The following is a 16,806-nucleotide window of genomic DNA, read 5'->3' as shown; positions in this document are numbered from 1 at the left end:
TTTTTTTTTTTTTTTTTCTTTTGAGATGCAGCCTCACTTTTGCTGAGGCTGGAGTGCAGTGGCGTCTTGGCTCACTGCAGTGTCTGCCTCCTGGGTTCAAGCTGTCCTCCCACCTCAGCCTCCTGAGTAGCTGGGACTACATGCGTGCCACCATGCCCAATTAATTTTTGTATTTTCAGTAGAGAGGGGTTTCACTGTATTGGCCAGGCTGGTCTCAAACTCTTGACCTTAAGTGATCAGCATGCCTTGGCCTCCCAAAGTGCTGGTATTACAGGTGTGAGCCACTGTACCGGGCCCTAATTTATTCATTCTCAACAGTTATACTTGAATAGTTCATTAAACAAAGCTACCCATCATAGTTATTTCTTTGTTTACCATTTCTATAGCCTTTGAAACCCTAGAGTTAAATGAATATTTGCTGATGAGAAGACACAGCTGCTTTCATTAAACTGACAAACTTGTCTTTATTTACCAAAGATTTACCCAAGTCATAAACTAAAAGACATTTGAGTTTCTATTTGATAAAATATTTGATTTAAGCACGTTTTTCTTTAAGCCAGTTAATTATAGCTCTTTCATATATTTTGGTAGTAAAATATTACATATACATGATACATAAAAGTAAAGACATGTAGATGCACTAACAGAGCAGATCTTAAAGTTTTTTAAATAAGATTTTTCATTTGCTAATGTTAAAATAATCCCCCCCTCCTTTAGACTGTCAGTCTCTTGATTGTCTGTTCCATTGCTCTAAACAATTTAGGTTGCTAGGCAGCCCTAAATTTTCACTTCCAAAGACATGAAACTCAGGTGAAAACTTGCATCCCAATGGCACAGAACTTAAGAGTTAAACACTATTATTTGTTAAATCAAAAAGGGATAGTTAGGAATTGCCAGGAAAAGCATTAAACAAATGTAAGGTTGGTTCTGTAAACTTTGAGGCGATGTTTTTCCCATTGTAAAAGTTTATAGTGGCTTGAGTGCAGGGAGGGAGATGCTCTTGCAAAAGGACATTTCCTCTACACATGTAAGTTTTTATAAAGATGTTCAGGATAGTTAGCTCAATGTCTGAAAGTTATATTTTGTGTTTTTGTTTTTGAGGGAGTCTCACTCTCAGCCAGGTTGGAGTGCAGTGGTGTGACCTCTGCAACCTCTGCCTCCCAGGCTCAAGTAATCCTTCCACTTTTGCCTCCGTAGTCACTGGGATCACAGGCGTGCATCACAATGGCCCGCTGATTTTTTTTTTTTTTTTTTTTTGTATTTTTTTGTTGTTGTTGAGACGAGGCTTCTTCATGTTGCCCAGGCTGGTCTTGACCTCTTGAGCTGAAGGAATCTGCCCACCTCAGCCTCCCAAAGTGCTAAGATTACAGATGTGAGGCAGTGCGCTTGGTCGTAGAAAGTGGTATATTGCAGAGCAGTCTGGTTAGGTAGGTGGTCTTCCAACCTACCTTGCTTCTTGATTAGATAACTGACTTTAATGAGTGGAAGAAGAAAGCATTTGCAGTTTCCAGGGGCCTAATATTTAAATTTGAAAAGCAGGAACAGATGAAAGAGCATCTAGACCAAGCTTGTCCTACCCTCAGCCGAGGAGGGCTTTGAATGTGGCCCAACACAAATTGGTAAATGTTCTGAAAACATTTTCTTACGAGATTATGGAGGCTTTTTTGTTTGTTTGTTTTTTTGGTGATTTCTTTCTTTTCCTTTGTTTTTTTTTTTTTTTTAAGCATCTCATCAGCTGTCGTTAGTGTTAGTGTATTTTATGAGTGGTCCAAGGTAATGCTTCTTCCAGTGTGGCCCAGGGAAGCCAAAGATTGGACACTCCTCATCTAGATCTTTAAAAATCAGGGACTCTACTTTTATTAATACACTGAATCTTGTGTCCCCCCAAAGGAGGAAAACGCTGTAACACCCGCCACTCAGAGCTTCCACAGTGCCTCTTACCGCAGGGATGTTCCCTCAAGGCTGACGAGTGACCAGTCAGCCCACCCTGACCAGCCCATCCCACATGGGAATCTTATCACTTGGTGGTGAGCACTCTTTTTTTTTTAATTTTAATTTTAACTTTTTATATTACCCCTCCATAACGTGAAGCAGGTGAGCACTCTTATAGCCTCTAAGTGTTAAAACTGCATTTATCTAAATGTATAAAGAAACAGTAGACATCCTGCAATAACAACCATTCACTGTCAGCCACTTCCCAAACTGCCGCTTTCACTAGTGAGCTGTCCACCATCTCACAAAAGTCAGGTTCTCTCCCATAAAGTAATCCCTAAAGCCCCCCAAAACCAATAAAATTGGACAGTGCAATGCAAAAGGGAACAGAGCACTTTAGACCTGAGAGGAAACTACTCACAACCCTTCAGACTTGGCAAGGAAAACAGAAGACCCCTCCCACCAAAGCGGGTGATTGTTGCCTCTTTCTGTGTTGCTAAGGGGGCCTCAGAATCATTAGAAGTCTCTTCTAGATTTCTTCATGTATCAAATATGGCAAAAGGAAGAAGGAGTAGAAGTGGAAGGAAACAGAACAAGTCTTAGAGGAGCCATTTTGGGGAGATACAAAGCTTTCCGAAAGGCGCTAATGAGGTTTTGTATTTTCCTCAGCAAAAATCATGCCAACAAGATAGGAAGCAAATAGGGATCAAGCACATTTTAAGATGAGTTTCAGTTGACTGAAAAAAATTCCCAGAAACAGGAACCAAAAGAGGAAAAAGCAGAAAGGCTTTTTTTTTCCTTCCAAAAAAACGATAGCCAAAATATCAGCTTTTTATACTTCTGAACATAGAACTCTGAAAAAGCATCTTTTCACATTTTACTGTCAGTTTTCAGCACAAACATAAAGTCGGTCTTCCATTTAGTTTCCCAACTAGGTATGCAAATGATTAAATTTAGACACTTCAGAGGATCCTCATTTTGGCTACTGCTGCTTACAACTGTCCTGTGTTAGGTGGGCCCACTTTCTAGGTATCTATAAGAGAGTGCCCCATAAGTGCACATAACTCCAGCTGATGTTTCTGCAAAGAGTGCCCAAATTGTAAAGTCTTGATTTTGTATAACTTTGTAACTTTTGAAAAGTGACAAAGGCTGGGAATGTGTTTAGCATTTAAGTGTGATGTGTCTGGAATTGTCCTTAACTGGCAGATGGCAGGGAATTGGTCAAGCAAGGTACAGGGGACCAGACCCTCATACCCATCTGGAGGAGCAAAAAGACTGCACTTTTCAGTTGGGAACTAACAGGAATTGGTCACAAATGAAAGGCTAAGTCAAGATTTTCAAACAATAGAAAACAGCTGTAGTCTTAAAAGCATGCTATGTAAAACGTAACCACCAGTATCTAACTGCCAGTCCTTCATCCCAAACCTCTGCTGTGTGACAGAGGTGGAAAAACCTTGGCTCAAAATCCTGGCCCTGAAGCAATGGCAGAAAGAAGGCAGTTGTCTGTGGAATTTTTTACCCAAATCTCTTGTCCAAAAACAGCAAAGCCCTCACCCTTAAAGGAAAGAGGGAGTTTGAAAAACAGTTCAGGTGAAGCCTAGACGTTCAGCCAAAATTGAGAGTTCCAGTTTCAGGAGACCTCACATAAAACACCACATGAGACCTATGAAGATGGAGTTTCACACTGGTTCCCAGCGCTGTTCTCAGAAAAACCCAGTGATTGAGGGGAGACATTCTGAATCCTGCTGTCTTACATCAGATATGTCAGTCTAAAAGGAAGAATCTGAGGCAAAATTAATGTAAGTAGAGAGTTGTTTTGGGCCAAGCCTGATGATTGCAGCCCAGGTGTATGGATTCAGGTTGCTCTGAGTATACACTCCATTAGCAGAAGTTGCGAGTACATTTTTAAAGGAAGAAAAGGCAGTTCCTGAGTTGTTTACAAAAAATTTACATCAAAATAACATAAGCTGTTGATTGGCTGTACGTTGTTTGTTACAGATTTCAGGAACATGAAGAAAAGGGTAAGGCAGCCAGTTGGGAACACAGTGACGTTAAACAATTAGTCCAGCATGGATCTGGGGCGGAGGCATGACAGAAGTCCCACACTCATGTCTCTCTGGGCTTGCACACCTCACTTAGCTCAACTGCTGTCAGTTATTTTTCTTTTCACATTGTCTATTGAAGTAGGCATGTAACCATAACTGGCCTATAGCTGTAATTCAGTTTACTTATAGAATGGAGATGATACTGCTATGTCAAAGCTACTTATCATTTGGAATAGTAAACCAAAGTAAGATTTTAAAAAGTTCTTAATCTTGGAATTTAAATTCTTTTTTTTCCCTTTTTTCTTTTTTTTTTGAGATGGAGTTTTGTTGTTGTTACCCAGGCTGGAGTGCAGTGGCGTGATCTCAGCTCACTGCAACCTCCACTTACTGGGTTCAAGCAATTCTCCAGCCTCAGCCTCTCGAGTAGCTGGAATTACAGGCACCAGCCACCATGTCTGGCTAATTTTTGTACTTTCAGTAGAGGTGGGGTTTCACCATGTTGTCCAGGCTAGTCTTGAACCCCTGACCTCAGATGAGGAGTTCTAAATCTACTGAAAGCTATGATGTAGAGTAAAATCTTCAAATATAAATTCAGAAGTTCCAGGACTACTCCAAGTCCATCTACAAACAAGAAACGGAAACGTCAGGAATGCAGGATGCAATATGGGGGGCCGCCCTTGCCAGGTGGTGTTGGCACCGACCCACCTCTCCTCCTTCCGGGGACACCAGAAGCAGACAGCACAATGCCTGCATACACCTCGGCTTCCCAGAGTGCTGGGACTACAGGCATGAGCCAGCACACACCCAGCCTGTTTTTAAAAAAGTAATACCAGCCGGGCGTGGTGGCTCACGCCTGTAATCCCAGCACTTTGGGAGGCCGAGGCGGGCGGATCACGAGGTCAAGAGATCGAGATCACCCTGGTCAACATAGTGAAACCCCGTCTCTACTAAAAATACAAAAAATCAGCTGGGCATGGTGGCACGTGCCTGTAATCCCAGCTACTCAGGAGGCTGAGGCAGGAGAATTGCCTGAACCCAGGAGGCGGAGGTTGCGGTGAGCCGAGATCGCGCCATTGCACTCCAGCCTGGGCAACAAGAGCGAAACTCCGTCTCAAAAAACAATAAAAATAAAAATAAATAAAAATAAAATTAAAAAGAATATAAAAAAAATAAAACAGTAATATCACTTTTGTAAGGGGACAATTCATTTTATTTTAATGTTTAACAGTTTGCCCTGTTATCTGGGAAACAATTCTTGTCTGCAGGTGTAATGCCTACTATTTGAAGATTCTGTGCCTGGAATCGGTGACTTTGACTATCTGAGCAACCTGGAATTTCATAGCTTTCGTGCCTGCCGTTTGGCTCTGGTAACACCCGTGAGTAGGTGTTGTAACACGTGCTGTATGCCAGGCGTTGTGCTTCTGGTGTCCCCGGAAGGAGGAGAGGTGGGTCAGCGCCATCGCCACCTGGCAAGGGAGGCCGCCCCCCATATTGCATACTGCATTCCTGACATTTCCATTTCTTGTTTGTAGATGGACTTGGAGGAGTCCTGGAACTTCTGATTTATATTTGAATATTTTAGTCTATATCGTAGCTTTCAGTAGATTTCGAAAATAATTTTTGACCTTTCCCTCCTGAAGAAAAACCGTTTTTTCTTTGCTCTCACATCACAGCGGACTGCTCGTCACCGAGGAGTGTGCAGGGATTTCTCCCCATGAGCAACTAGTCATTTTCTACAGCAGACACCAGTGGGGCATCCTCCCCTCAATCTCAGCACTACCTGGAGGTAGTGTCAGGTCCCACAGGTTGAGGGCTCAGTCCTAGAAGTTGCCCCTTCTGATGCCACTCCCATGCCACAAGTGGTTCACTCATGCTTCTAAGGGACCAGCTATACATCAGAATCTCCATGGCCGCCCCCTCTTTGGGTTCCATTACTTAGCTTGAGCGGCTCACAGAAGTAAGGAAAACATGTTTCCTGGTTTATTTTGAAGGATATTACAAAGGAGCAGATGAAGAAATGTGTAGGGCAAGGTGTAGGGGAAGGGCAAGGAGTTCCCATGCCCTCTTTGGCCTGCCGCTCTTTAGGAACTTCCATGTGTTCAGCTATCTTGAAGCTCCCCAAACTCATTCCTTTAGAGTTTTTATGGAAACTCCATTACATAGGCATGTAAATCATTGGCCATTGGTGATCAACGTAACCTTCTGCCACTTTCCCCTACCTGGAGATTGGGAGTGGGCTGAAAGTCCCAACTGTCTAATTGTGCCTTGGTCTTCATGGTGTGACTAGTCCCCATCCTGAAGCTACCTTAGGACTACCAGCCCAATGATCTCATTAGTGTACAGAAAGATGTTTATTACTTTGGAGATTCCGAGGAATTGTATGCCATGAAATGGAAGGAAGACCAAATACATATTTCGCAATCTCACATCCCCCAATACAAATAATTGTTTTAGGTTTTTTGGTTTGTTTTTTTGTACCAACTGAGATGTGTTTTGTATTCATGTGTTTTAGTATGTTTTTGCCACTTAGGAACTTCTTTAGTGATTTGTATTAAAAATAAAATTAAAGCTTTTAGTGTCATCAGTTTGTATTTAACTCTTGTATGTTTACAGTGCTGAGTGCCAGTTTAAATGTATAATTAAACAGCTACTCTGAGATTAGACTCATTTCTTTTATCCATCAGTATCTTTGAGTGACACATGTACTATAAGAACATGAAATGAAAAGAGTGGACTATATAGAGATACTGATTCTTGAAAAAACAAGACTAAAATAACAGCTTTGTTGGAAACAGCAGTCTGTTCTGTAAATGTTCTCACTATTCAAGCATACAGATTCATTTGAGTATGTAATCTATATAAGGTATATAATCTGCCTTAAGGTACTCTCGAATTATTCTGTTGTAAGTTAAGAATGTACATTTTAAAGATTATAGAGTGATGCTGGCAGCTGTGAGATAAACCATACCATCCAACCAACAGCACAAGGCAGATGAATGAGGAACTGTAATTTCTATTATATTTTATTTTCTGTATTTCTGTATTTAGAGATGGACATGTGGGAATCATAATAAATGTTTCTATTAAGAAATATATCCTTTTTAGCCGGGCTTTGTGGCGTGCACCTGTAGTTCTAGCTATCTGGGGAGCTTAGGCAGGAAGATCACTTGGACCCAGAAGGTTGGGGCTGCAGTGAGCTGAGATCCTGAGATCTTGCCACTGCCCTCCAGCATGGGCAAGAAGAGTGAAACTCCGTCTCAAAAAAAAAAAAAAAAAAAAAAGAGTTTTGTATTTTTTACTAGAGATGGGGTTTTACCATGTTGGCCAGGGTGGTCTCAAACTCCTGACCTCAGATGATCTGCCCGCCTCAGCTTCCCAGAGCCATGGGATTGTAAGCATGAGCCACTCTGCCCAGCCATGATTGTGCTTTTAATGATTTGATTTAGCTGCGCTGATTTTTTTTTTTTTTTTTTTTTCTGATGAATTTATGTAGCTTCAAAGGGATCAAAGTCTGGATGGTAAACTGTCTTTTCTACAAACTATATTTGGACATTGAAAGTAAGGCATTTTGCCAGGCGCAGTGGCTCATGCCTGTAATCCCAGCACTTTGGGAGGCCGAGGCGGGTGGATCACGAGGTCAAGATATCAAGACCATCCTGGTCAACATGGTGAAACCCCGTCTCTACTAAAACTTCAAAAAATTAGCTGGGCATGGTGGCACGTGCCTGTAGTCCCAGCTACTCAGGAGGCTGAGGCAGGAGAATTGCCTGAACCCAGGAGGCGGAGGTTGCGGTGAGCCGAGATCGCGCCATTGCACTCCAGCCTGGGTAACAAGAGCAAAACTCCGTCTCAAAAAAAAAAAAAAAGAAAGTAAGGCATTTTGACTTTAATTGATTCCTAATGAGATTATATAGTACTCAATTAGAGCAAATCTTAACAGCCTTGTTGCCTTATTTGGGATAATCTCTGTTTACTTATCTAGTTGGTTATTTGCTGATTTTTATAAAATGGTCTTAGTTATTTTGGAGTTCTTGGATCACATGTATGTCTAGGAGCATCTTGTGCTATCTCTGCTCATGCTCCATTCCTTAACTCATTGCTCCTAATCACAGACAATTAGAAGAGAACTTAGCAAACTTTACAAATAAAGGAATGGAGTACTTAGACAATCCTGTAGTAAAACCGTGTTATTTGGATTTACTAACAAAAGGAAGATCATTGAGGTAAGTTGTAATATACCATTGGTAGGATATGTATATCAGTCCTGTTCTCAGTATCACTGTGTGCTATAGATAAGAAGATTAAACACAGGGATACCTGTGTTCCAGGAAAGAGGAATAGAATGTGCAGAACATGGCAAATGGAACTGGAAGTAATCTATTGGGAGTAGGGAGTTCCTGATTTCAGAATAATGTTTTTAGATTCAGGAGAAAGGTTTTATATTTGGCCCCCATATAGTGCATTCTCATGTGAAATGTATATTCTAAGGTCAAGCTGTAATGTAAAAATTATCAATATACTTGAAGATCCCCAAGTAGGGTACAATATATTTAATATTATCACTGATACAATTGATCCAATACCAGTTTTATTCTGTCATTGAATCACATCAATGTTTTTGTGTATAAAAAGGTAAGTATTTAGCTTATATTTAAGCACCATATTAAAAAGGATGCTTTACGTGCCAAAATCATGATCTGTACATTGGTGCAGTGAATATCACAGTAAAAGGGAAGGAGTGAAGACCAGCTAAGGAAATTGTAGGAGTACTTCTCTGGGATCATGTTATGATAGAACATACACCTGCACACAGGAATTCATAGTGAATTGCCTATAGTACTTAAATGATAACCAAACGTATATAGTTGAATAATAGCAAAATTATGTGCATTGATTTAGCTTCACTGAACTTACTAGCTTTGTGACCTTAAGTCCTCCCTGATCTTAGTTGCCTGCTCTGCCAAATGGGCATGGAACCTAAGTAACAGAATTAAATTTATTTGCTAACATGTAAAGAAAGCACTTAGAATAATCCTTACCAAATCCTTACCAAATTCATTCTTTCTCTTTGCAGATTTCTGATTCAGATACAAATAATTTGTGTTTCCACATTACCCTTTCATACTAAGAAAATAATTATATGCTGTTCAGGAGAATCCTCTCTTTGATTTTCTTAGAAATTATCAAGGTCTGAAATTATGATTTTGCTATTTGAAAATCCAGTGAGTTATGATAGACACACATACAAAAGGGAGGCTCTTAATCTTAACCTAATAGTTTACTGTTTGGTTGTTTCTCCTTTTTGGCTGTTATGAATAATGTTGCTTTGAAAATTCACTTACAAGTTTTTGGGCAGATACGTGTTTTCAGTTCTCTGGGATATATTCCTAGAAGTAGAATTACTGGGTCATTTGGTAACTCTGTTTAACATAGTGAGAAACTGCCAGACTGCTTCCCATAGCGGCCGCTCTATTTTACATTTGCACCAGCAGTGCGTGGAGATTGCAGTTTCTGCATGTACTCGCCACTCTTGCTATTACCTGTCTTATGATTGTCATCCAAGTAGATGCAAAGTGGTATTTTTTTAAAATTTTCTGTATTTACTTCATTTTATTTAATTTCATTTCAAAGTGGCATTTTGGGTTTTGATTTGTATTTCCCTCATGACGAATGATGTGGAAGATCTTTTCATGTGCTTGCTGGGCCTTTGTATATCTTCTTTGGGAAAATGTTGATTCGGATGATTTACCAATTTTTTTTTTTTTGAGAGATTGTCTTGCCCTGTTGCTCAGGCTAGAGTGCAGTGGTGTGATCTTAATTGTTTTACTGCAGTCTCTGTGTCCTGGGTACAAGTAATTCTCTTGCCTCAGCTTCCCAAGTAGCTGAGATTACAGGCACCCACTACCATGCTGGGCTAATTTTTGTATTTTTAGTAGAGACAAGGTCTCGCCACGTTGGCCAGGTTGGTCTTGAACTCCTGATCTTAACCTGCCCACCTTGGCCTCCCAAAGTGCTGGGATTACAGGTGTGAGCCACCGTGCCTGGCCCTCATTTGCCAATTTTTAAGTTGGGTTATTTGTCTCATTGTTAACTGAGTTGTAGGAATTGTTTGTATATTTGTCCCTTATTGGATGTATGATTTGCAAATGTTTTTTCCTGTTCTTTGGGTTATCTTTTCACTTTCTTGATAGTGTGCTTTGAAGGGCAAACCCTGTCTCCACTAAAATAAATAAAAAATTCCCAGCTACTAGGGAGGCCGCGGCATGAGAATCGCCTGAACCCCGGAGGTAAAGGTTGCCGTGAGCTGAGATCGCACTAGGTATTAAGAGTTTATAATAGAGGAGTGGTTCTCAAGCTTTTAGTCTAAGGACCTGTTTGTGCTGTTAAACATTACAGAAGACACCTAAAAGCTTGAGTTCACATGATTTGTCTCCATCTATGGTTTATCTTTATCTGTATTTACTGTGTTAGATATCAAGAATCAATAATTTTAGAAATATACATTTTTAATAATAACAAACCCATTAGACAATGTAGATCACATTGTTTATGAAAGGTAGCAGTACTTTTCCACAACAAAAAATAATTTAGTGGGAGGAGTGGCATTGTTTTTTCATGTTTTGTAAAACTTTAATGTCTGACTTAATAGAATCTTGGCTGGATTCTTACCTGCTTTTGCATTTCATCTTTTAGTAGGGTGTTATTTTGGTTGAAGTGTGTGAAGGAAATCTGGCCTCACACAGGTAATTTATTTTATTTTAGTAGTAATTTCATATAAATGAATATTGAGTATTCTTTGATGCTATACCAAAACTTCACTGTGCTTTTGTCAGGAGAGAATGAGAATGAAAAAAGCAAAGAACATCTTTGGATTATTTTGAGAATAGTTTGACTTTGTAGCCCTGCTGGAAGGGCTTCTGGGACTCTGAACTATGCCTAGACCACATGTTGAGAACCTTTGTCTTACTGAACAGGATTGAGTGGTGTAGTTTCACAAGAAAATTTGCCCACTGAATTGCACTTGATTTATCTATTTTGAAAAACAACTGCAAATTGACTTAGATGTTTCTGCATTGGGCAGCAGTGCCCTTTCTGTAGGAAGGATGGCAGGGGACTCAGTGACTGGTGGAATCAGCAAGCTGGATGTTTTATTAAGATGTGTAATAAGAATAATACGTTATTTAAAAAACTGATACTGTGGGAGATGAAGTAAAAAACTTATCACACATTGTTAGTCTTTTGGTATATCTTCGTCTCGTTTCTTTTGTTTTTAAGTACTTGCAAAGTTTTTTGTGAATTTTTTATAAATATATTACAACTTTAGTATCGGCAGTTTTATGTCTTTTTTTTTAATCTTTATGCACTCTTTGTGAATATTTTAAGTAATTGTAACATATTGCATTAGTTTCTACTCTTTCTTTTTTTTTTTTTTTTGAGATGGAGTCTTGCTCTGTCCCAGGCTGGAGTGCAGTGGTGCCATCTCAGCTCACTGCAGCCTTTACCTCCTGGGTTCAAGCGATTCTCATGCCTCAGCCTCCCTAGTAGCTGGGAAATTTTTATTTATTTTAGTGGAGACAGGGTTTCACCAGCCTGGTTGGTCAGACTGATCTTGAACTCCTGACCTCATGTGACCTCCCCACCTTGGTCTCCCAAAGTGTTGGGATTACAGGCATGAGCCTACTTCCTGTGTTTTTATTTCCACCGTTTTTTTTTTTTTTTTTTTGCTAAGCTGCCATTAACATTGTTGATAAATTTGTTTCCACGGTTAGTATTATTTCATTAATACAAATTTTAAATAAAAATAAGCATATGAAGTCTTAAGTGTGTACCGATAATATATCCAAGTTAGGTTTTCTTTTACTTATTATTGTGGACAATTTTAAACACATAGAAGTAGAGCAGATGCTATAGTGATCCTCAATTTATCAGTAATCTAGTTTTAGCTACCGTCAGCTTGCCACCATTCATGTTTTTTGGTTTCTTCTTTCCCCTTAAACTTAAAAAAAATTATTGACGTATTCTAAAGCAAATTCCAGATGTGTATCTTTATTCATGAGCCTTTTAGTTTCTTTTTTTTAATGCATGTTTCTTTTTTTTTTTTAATTGCATTTTAGGTTTTGGGGTGCATGTGAAGAACATGCAAGATTGTTGCATAGGTACATACATGGCAACGTGATTTGTTGCCTTTCTCCCTTTCACCTATATCTGGCATTTCTCCCCATGCTATCTCTCCCCAACTCCCCACTCCCTGCTGTCCCTCCCCTATTTCCCCCCAGCTGACTCCAGTGTGTGATGCTCCCCTCCCTATATCCATGTGTTCTCATTGTTCAACACCTGGCTATGAGTGAGAACATGTGGTGTTTGATTTTCTGTTCTTGTGTCAGTGTGCTGAGAATGATGGTTTCCAGGTTCATCCATGTCCCTACAAAGGACACGAACTCATTGTTTGGATGGCTGCATAATATTCCATGGTGTATATGTGCCACCTTTTCCCTGTCCAGTCTATCATCGATAGGCATTTGGGTTGGTTCCAGGTCTTTGCTATTATAAACAGTGCTGCAATGAACATTCGTGTGCATGTGTCCTTATAGCAGAATGATTTATAATCCTTAGGATATCTACCCAGTAATGGGATTGCTGGGTCAAATGGAATTTCTATTTCTAGATCCTTAAGGAATTGCCACGCTGTCTTCCACAATGGTTGAACTAATTTGCACTCCCACCAACAGTGTAAAAGTGTTCCTATTTCTCCACATCGTCTCCAGCATCTGTTGTCTCCAGATTTTTTAATGATCACCATTCTAACTGGCGTGAGATGGTATCTCAATGTAGTTTTGATTTGTCTTTCTCTAATGACCAGTGATGAAGAGGATTTTTCATATGTTTGTTGGCCTCATCTATGTCTTCTTTTGTAAAGCATCTGTTCATATCCTTTGCCCACTTTTGAATGGGCTTGTTTGTTTTTTTCTTACAAATCCGTTTTAATTCTTAGTAAATTCTGGATATCAGCCCTTTGTCAGGTGGGTAGACTGCAAAATTTTTTTCCCATTCTGTTGGTTGCCAATTCACTCTAATGACTGTTTCTTTTGCTGTGCAGAAGCTCTGGAGTTTGGTTAGGTCCCATTTGTCTATTTTGACTTTTGTTGCCAATGCTTTTGGTGTTTTGGTTATTAAGTCCTTGCCTACGCCTATGTCCTGAATGGTTTTGCCTAGATTTTCTTCTATGGCTTTTACGGTGTTAGGCCTTGTGTTTAAGTCTTTAATCCACCTGGAGTTAATTTTACTGTAAGGTGTCAGGAAAGGGTCCAGGTTCTGCTTTCTGCACATGGCTAGCCAGTTTCCCCAACACCATTTATTAAACAGGGAATCCTTTCACCATTGCATGTTTTTGTCAGGTTTGTCAAAGATTGGATGGTTGTAGATGTGTGGCGTTGCCTCTAAGGCCTCTGTTCTGTTCTTTTGGTCTATATTTCTGTTTTGGTACCAGCACCATGCTGTTCTGATTACTGTAGCCTTGTAGTATAGTTTGAAGTCCGGTAGTGTGATGCCTCCCACTTTGTTCTTTTTGCTTAGAATTGACTTGGCTATGTGGGCTCTCTTTTGGTTCCATATGAAGTTTAAGGTGTTTTTTTCCAGCTCTGCGAAGAAGGTCATTGGTAGCTTGATGGGGATAGCGTTGAATCTGTAAATTACTTTGGACAGTATGGCCATTTTCATGATATTGATTCTTCCTAACCATGAACATGGAATGTTTCTCCATCTGTTTGTGTCCTCTCTTATTTCGTTGAGCAGTGGCTTGTAGTTCTCCTTGAAGAGGTCCTTTACGTTCCGTTAGTTGTATTCCTAGGTATGTTATTCTCTTTGTGGCAATTGTGAATGGCAGTTCCTTCTTGATTTGGCTCTCTTTAAGCCTGTTATTGGTGTATAGGAATGCATGTGATTTCTGCACATTGATTTTGTATCCTGAGACTTTGCTGAAGTTGCTTATCAGTTTCAGGAGATTTTGGGCTGAGACGATGGGGTCTTCTAGATATACAATCATGTCGTCTGCAAATAGAGACAATTTGACTTTCTCCTTTCCTAATTGAATACCCTTTATTTCTTTTTCTTGCCTGATTGCTCTGGCTAGAACTTCCGGTACTATATTGAATAGGAGTGGTGAGAGAGGGCATCCTTGTCTAGTGCCAGATTTCAAAGGGAATGCTTCCAGTTTTTGCCCATTCATTATGATATTGGCTGTTGGTTTGTCGTAAATAGCTTTTATTATTTTGAGAGGTTCCATCAATACCTAGTTTATTGAGGGTTTTTATCATAAAGGGCTGTTGAATTTTGTCAAAGGCCTTCTCTGCATCAGTTGAGATAATCGTGGTTTTTGTCTTTGGTTCTGTTTATGTGGTGAATTACGTTTATAGACTTACGTATGTTGAACCAGCCTTGCATCCCCGGGATGAATCCTACTTGATCATGGTGGATAAGCTTTTTGATGTGCTATTGCAATCGGCTTGCCAGTATTTTATTGAAGATTTTTGCATCTATGTTCATCATGGATATTGGCCTGAAGTTTTCTTTTCTTTCTGAGTCTCTGCCAGGTTCTGGTATCAGGATGATATTGGTCTCATAAAATGATTTGGGAAGGATTCCCTCTTTTTGGATTATTTGGAATAGTTTCAGAAGGAATGGTACCAGCTCCTCTTTGTATGTCTGGTAGAATCTGGCTGTGAACCCATCTGGGCCTGGGCTTTTTTTGGGTGGTAGGCTTCAACTTCAGCCCTTGTTATTGGTCTATTCAGGGTTTTGACTTCTTCCTGGTTTAGGCTTAGGAGGATGCAAGTGTCCAGGAATTCATCCATTTCTTCCAGGTTTACTAGTTTATGTGCATAGAGTTGTTTGTAATAATCTCTGATGATGGTTTGAATTTCTGTGGAATCTGTGGTAATATTTCCTTTATCATTTTTTATTGCGTCAATTTGATTATTCTCTCTTTTGTTTTTTATTAATCTGGCTAGTGGTCTGTTTTGTTGATCTTTTCGAAAAACCAGCTCCTGGATTTATTGATTTTTTTGAAGGTTTTTTCGTGTCTCTGTCTCCTTCAGTTCTGCTCTGATCTTAGTTATTTCTTGTCTTCTGCTAGGTTTTGAGTTTTTTTGATCTGCTCCTCTGGCTCTTTCAATTTTGCCGATAGGGTGTCAATTTTAGATCTCTCCTTGCTTCTCATGTAGTCATTTATTGCTATAAATTTTTCTCTAGAGACTGCTTTAAATATGTCCCAGAGATTCTCGTATGTTGTGTCTTCGTTCTCATTGGTTTCGAAGAACATCTTTATTTCTGCCTTCATTTCATTGTTTATCCAGTCAACATTCAAAAGCCAGTTGTTCAGTTTCCATGAAGCTGTGTGGTTCTGAGTGTTAGTTTCTGAATTCTGAGTTCTAACTTGATTGCACTGTGGTCTGAGAGACTGTTTGTTATTACTTCCGTTCTTTTGCATTTGCTGAGGAGTGATTTACTTCCAATTATGTGGTCAATTTTAGAGTAGGTGTGATGTGGTGCTGAGAAGAATGTATATTCTGTGGATTTGGGGTGGAGAGTTCTGTAAATGTCTATTACGTTTGCTTGTTCCAGGTCTGAGTTCAAGTCCTGGATGTCCTTGTTAATTTTCTGTCTCGTTGATCTGTCTAATATTGACAATGGGGTGTTAAAGTCTCCCACTATTATTGTGTGGGAGTCTAAGTCTCTTTGTAAGTCATTAAGAACTTGCCTTATGTATGTGGGTGCTCCTGTATTGGGTGCGTATATATTTAGGATCGTTAGCTCTTCTTGTTGGATTGATCCTTTTACCATTATATAGTGTCCTTCTTTGTCTCTTTTGATCTTTGTTGGTTTAAAGTCTATTTTATCAGAAGCCTGACAGAATCAGGCTTCAGAAGGTGGGTAATAAGAAACTTCTGTGAGCTAAAAGAACATATTCCAACCCAGTGCAAAGAAACTAAGAACCTTGAAGAAAGATTTGATGAAGTGCTAACGAGAATGGACAACTTAGAGAGGAATATAAGTGAATTGATGGAGCTGAAAAACACAACACGAGAACTTCGTGAAGGATGCACAAGTTTCAACAGCCTAATTGACCAAGCAGAAGAAAGGATATCAGAGGTCGAAGATCAACTCAATGAAATAAAACGGGAAGGAAGATTAGAGAAAAAAGGGTAAAAAGCAATGATCAACGTCTCCAAGAAATATGGGACTGTGTGAAAAGACCTAATCTACGTTTGATAGGCGTACCTGAATGTGACAGAGAGAATGAATCCAAGCTAGAGAATACTCTTCAGGATATCATCCAGGAAAACTTCCCCAGCCTGGCAAGGCAGGCCAATATTCAAGTCCAGGAAATACAGAGAACCCCACAAAAATATTCCTCATGAGGAGCAACCCCAAGGCACATAATCGTCAGATTCACCAGGGTTGAAATGAAGGAGAAAATACTAGGCAGCCAGAGAGAAAGGTCGGGTTACCCAGAAAGGGAAGCCCATCAGACTCACAGCAGATCTCTCAGCAGAAACTCTACAAGCCAGAAGAGAGTAGGGGCCCATATTCAACATCCTTAAAGAAAAGAACTTTCAACCCAGAATTTCCTATCCAGCCAAACTAAGCTTGATAAGTGAAGGAAAAATAAAATCCTTTGCGAACATGCAAGTGCTCAGAGATTTCGTCACCACCAGGCCTGCTTTACAAGAGCTCCTGAAAGAAGCAGTAAACACAGAAAGGAACAACCAGTACCAGCCACTCCAAAAACATACCAAATGGTAAACAGCATTGACACAATGAAGAAACTGCA

The 16,806-nt window shown here is 39.8% G+C and overlaps 1 protein-coding gene across 4 annotated transcripts in view; it reads left to right on the top strand.

The window, feature by feature from the left end:
• LARP4B (La ribonucleoprotein 4B) overlaps nucleotides 1-16,806 on the top strand; it is a 114,794-nt gene that overhangs the window by 16,814 nt on the left and 81,174 nt on the right. Inside the window, exon 1 of one of the 4 annotated variants that reach the window (XM_032266111.1) lies at nucleotides 1,739-2,027. The exons of 2 other annotated variants lie outside the window; for them this stretch is intronic. The gene's annotated coding sequence lies outside the window, so the exon portion shown is untranslated. Of the gene's footprint in view, nucleotides 1-1,738; nucleotides 2,028-10,241; nucleotides 10,721-16,806 lie in introns of those variants that run through there. One more of the 4 variants, XM_032266110.1, reaches the window with a different exon arrangement.

This window comes from Sapajus apella, unplaced genomic scaffold (genome assembly GCF_009761245.1).
Source record: "Sapajus apella isolate SASKATOON/1434 unplaced genomic scaffold, GSC_monkey_1.0 scaffold155, whole genome shotgun sequence".
Taxonomy (NCBI): domain Eukaryota; kingdom Metazoa; phylum Chordata; class Mammalia; order Primates; family Cebidae; genus Sapajus; species Sapajus apella.
This window is presented reverse-complemented; position numbering and strand designations above follow the sequence as displayed.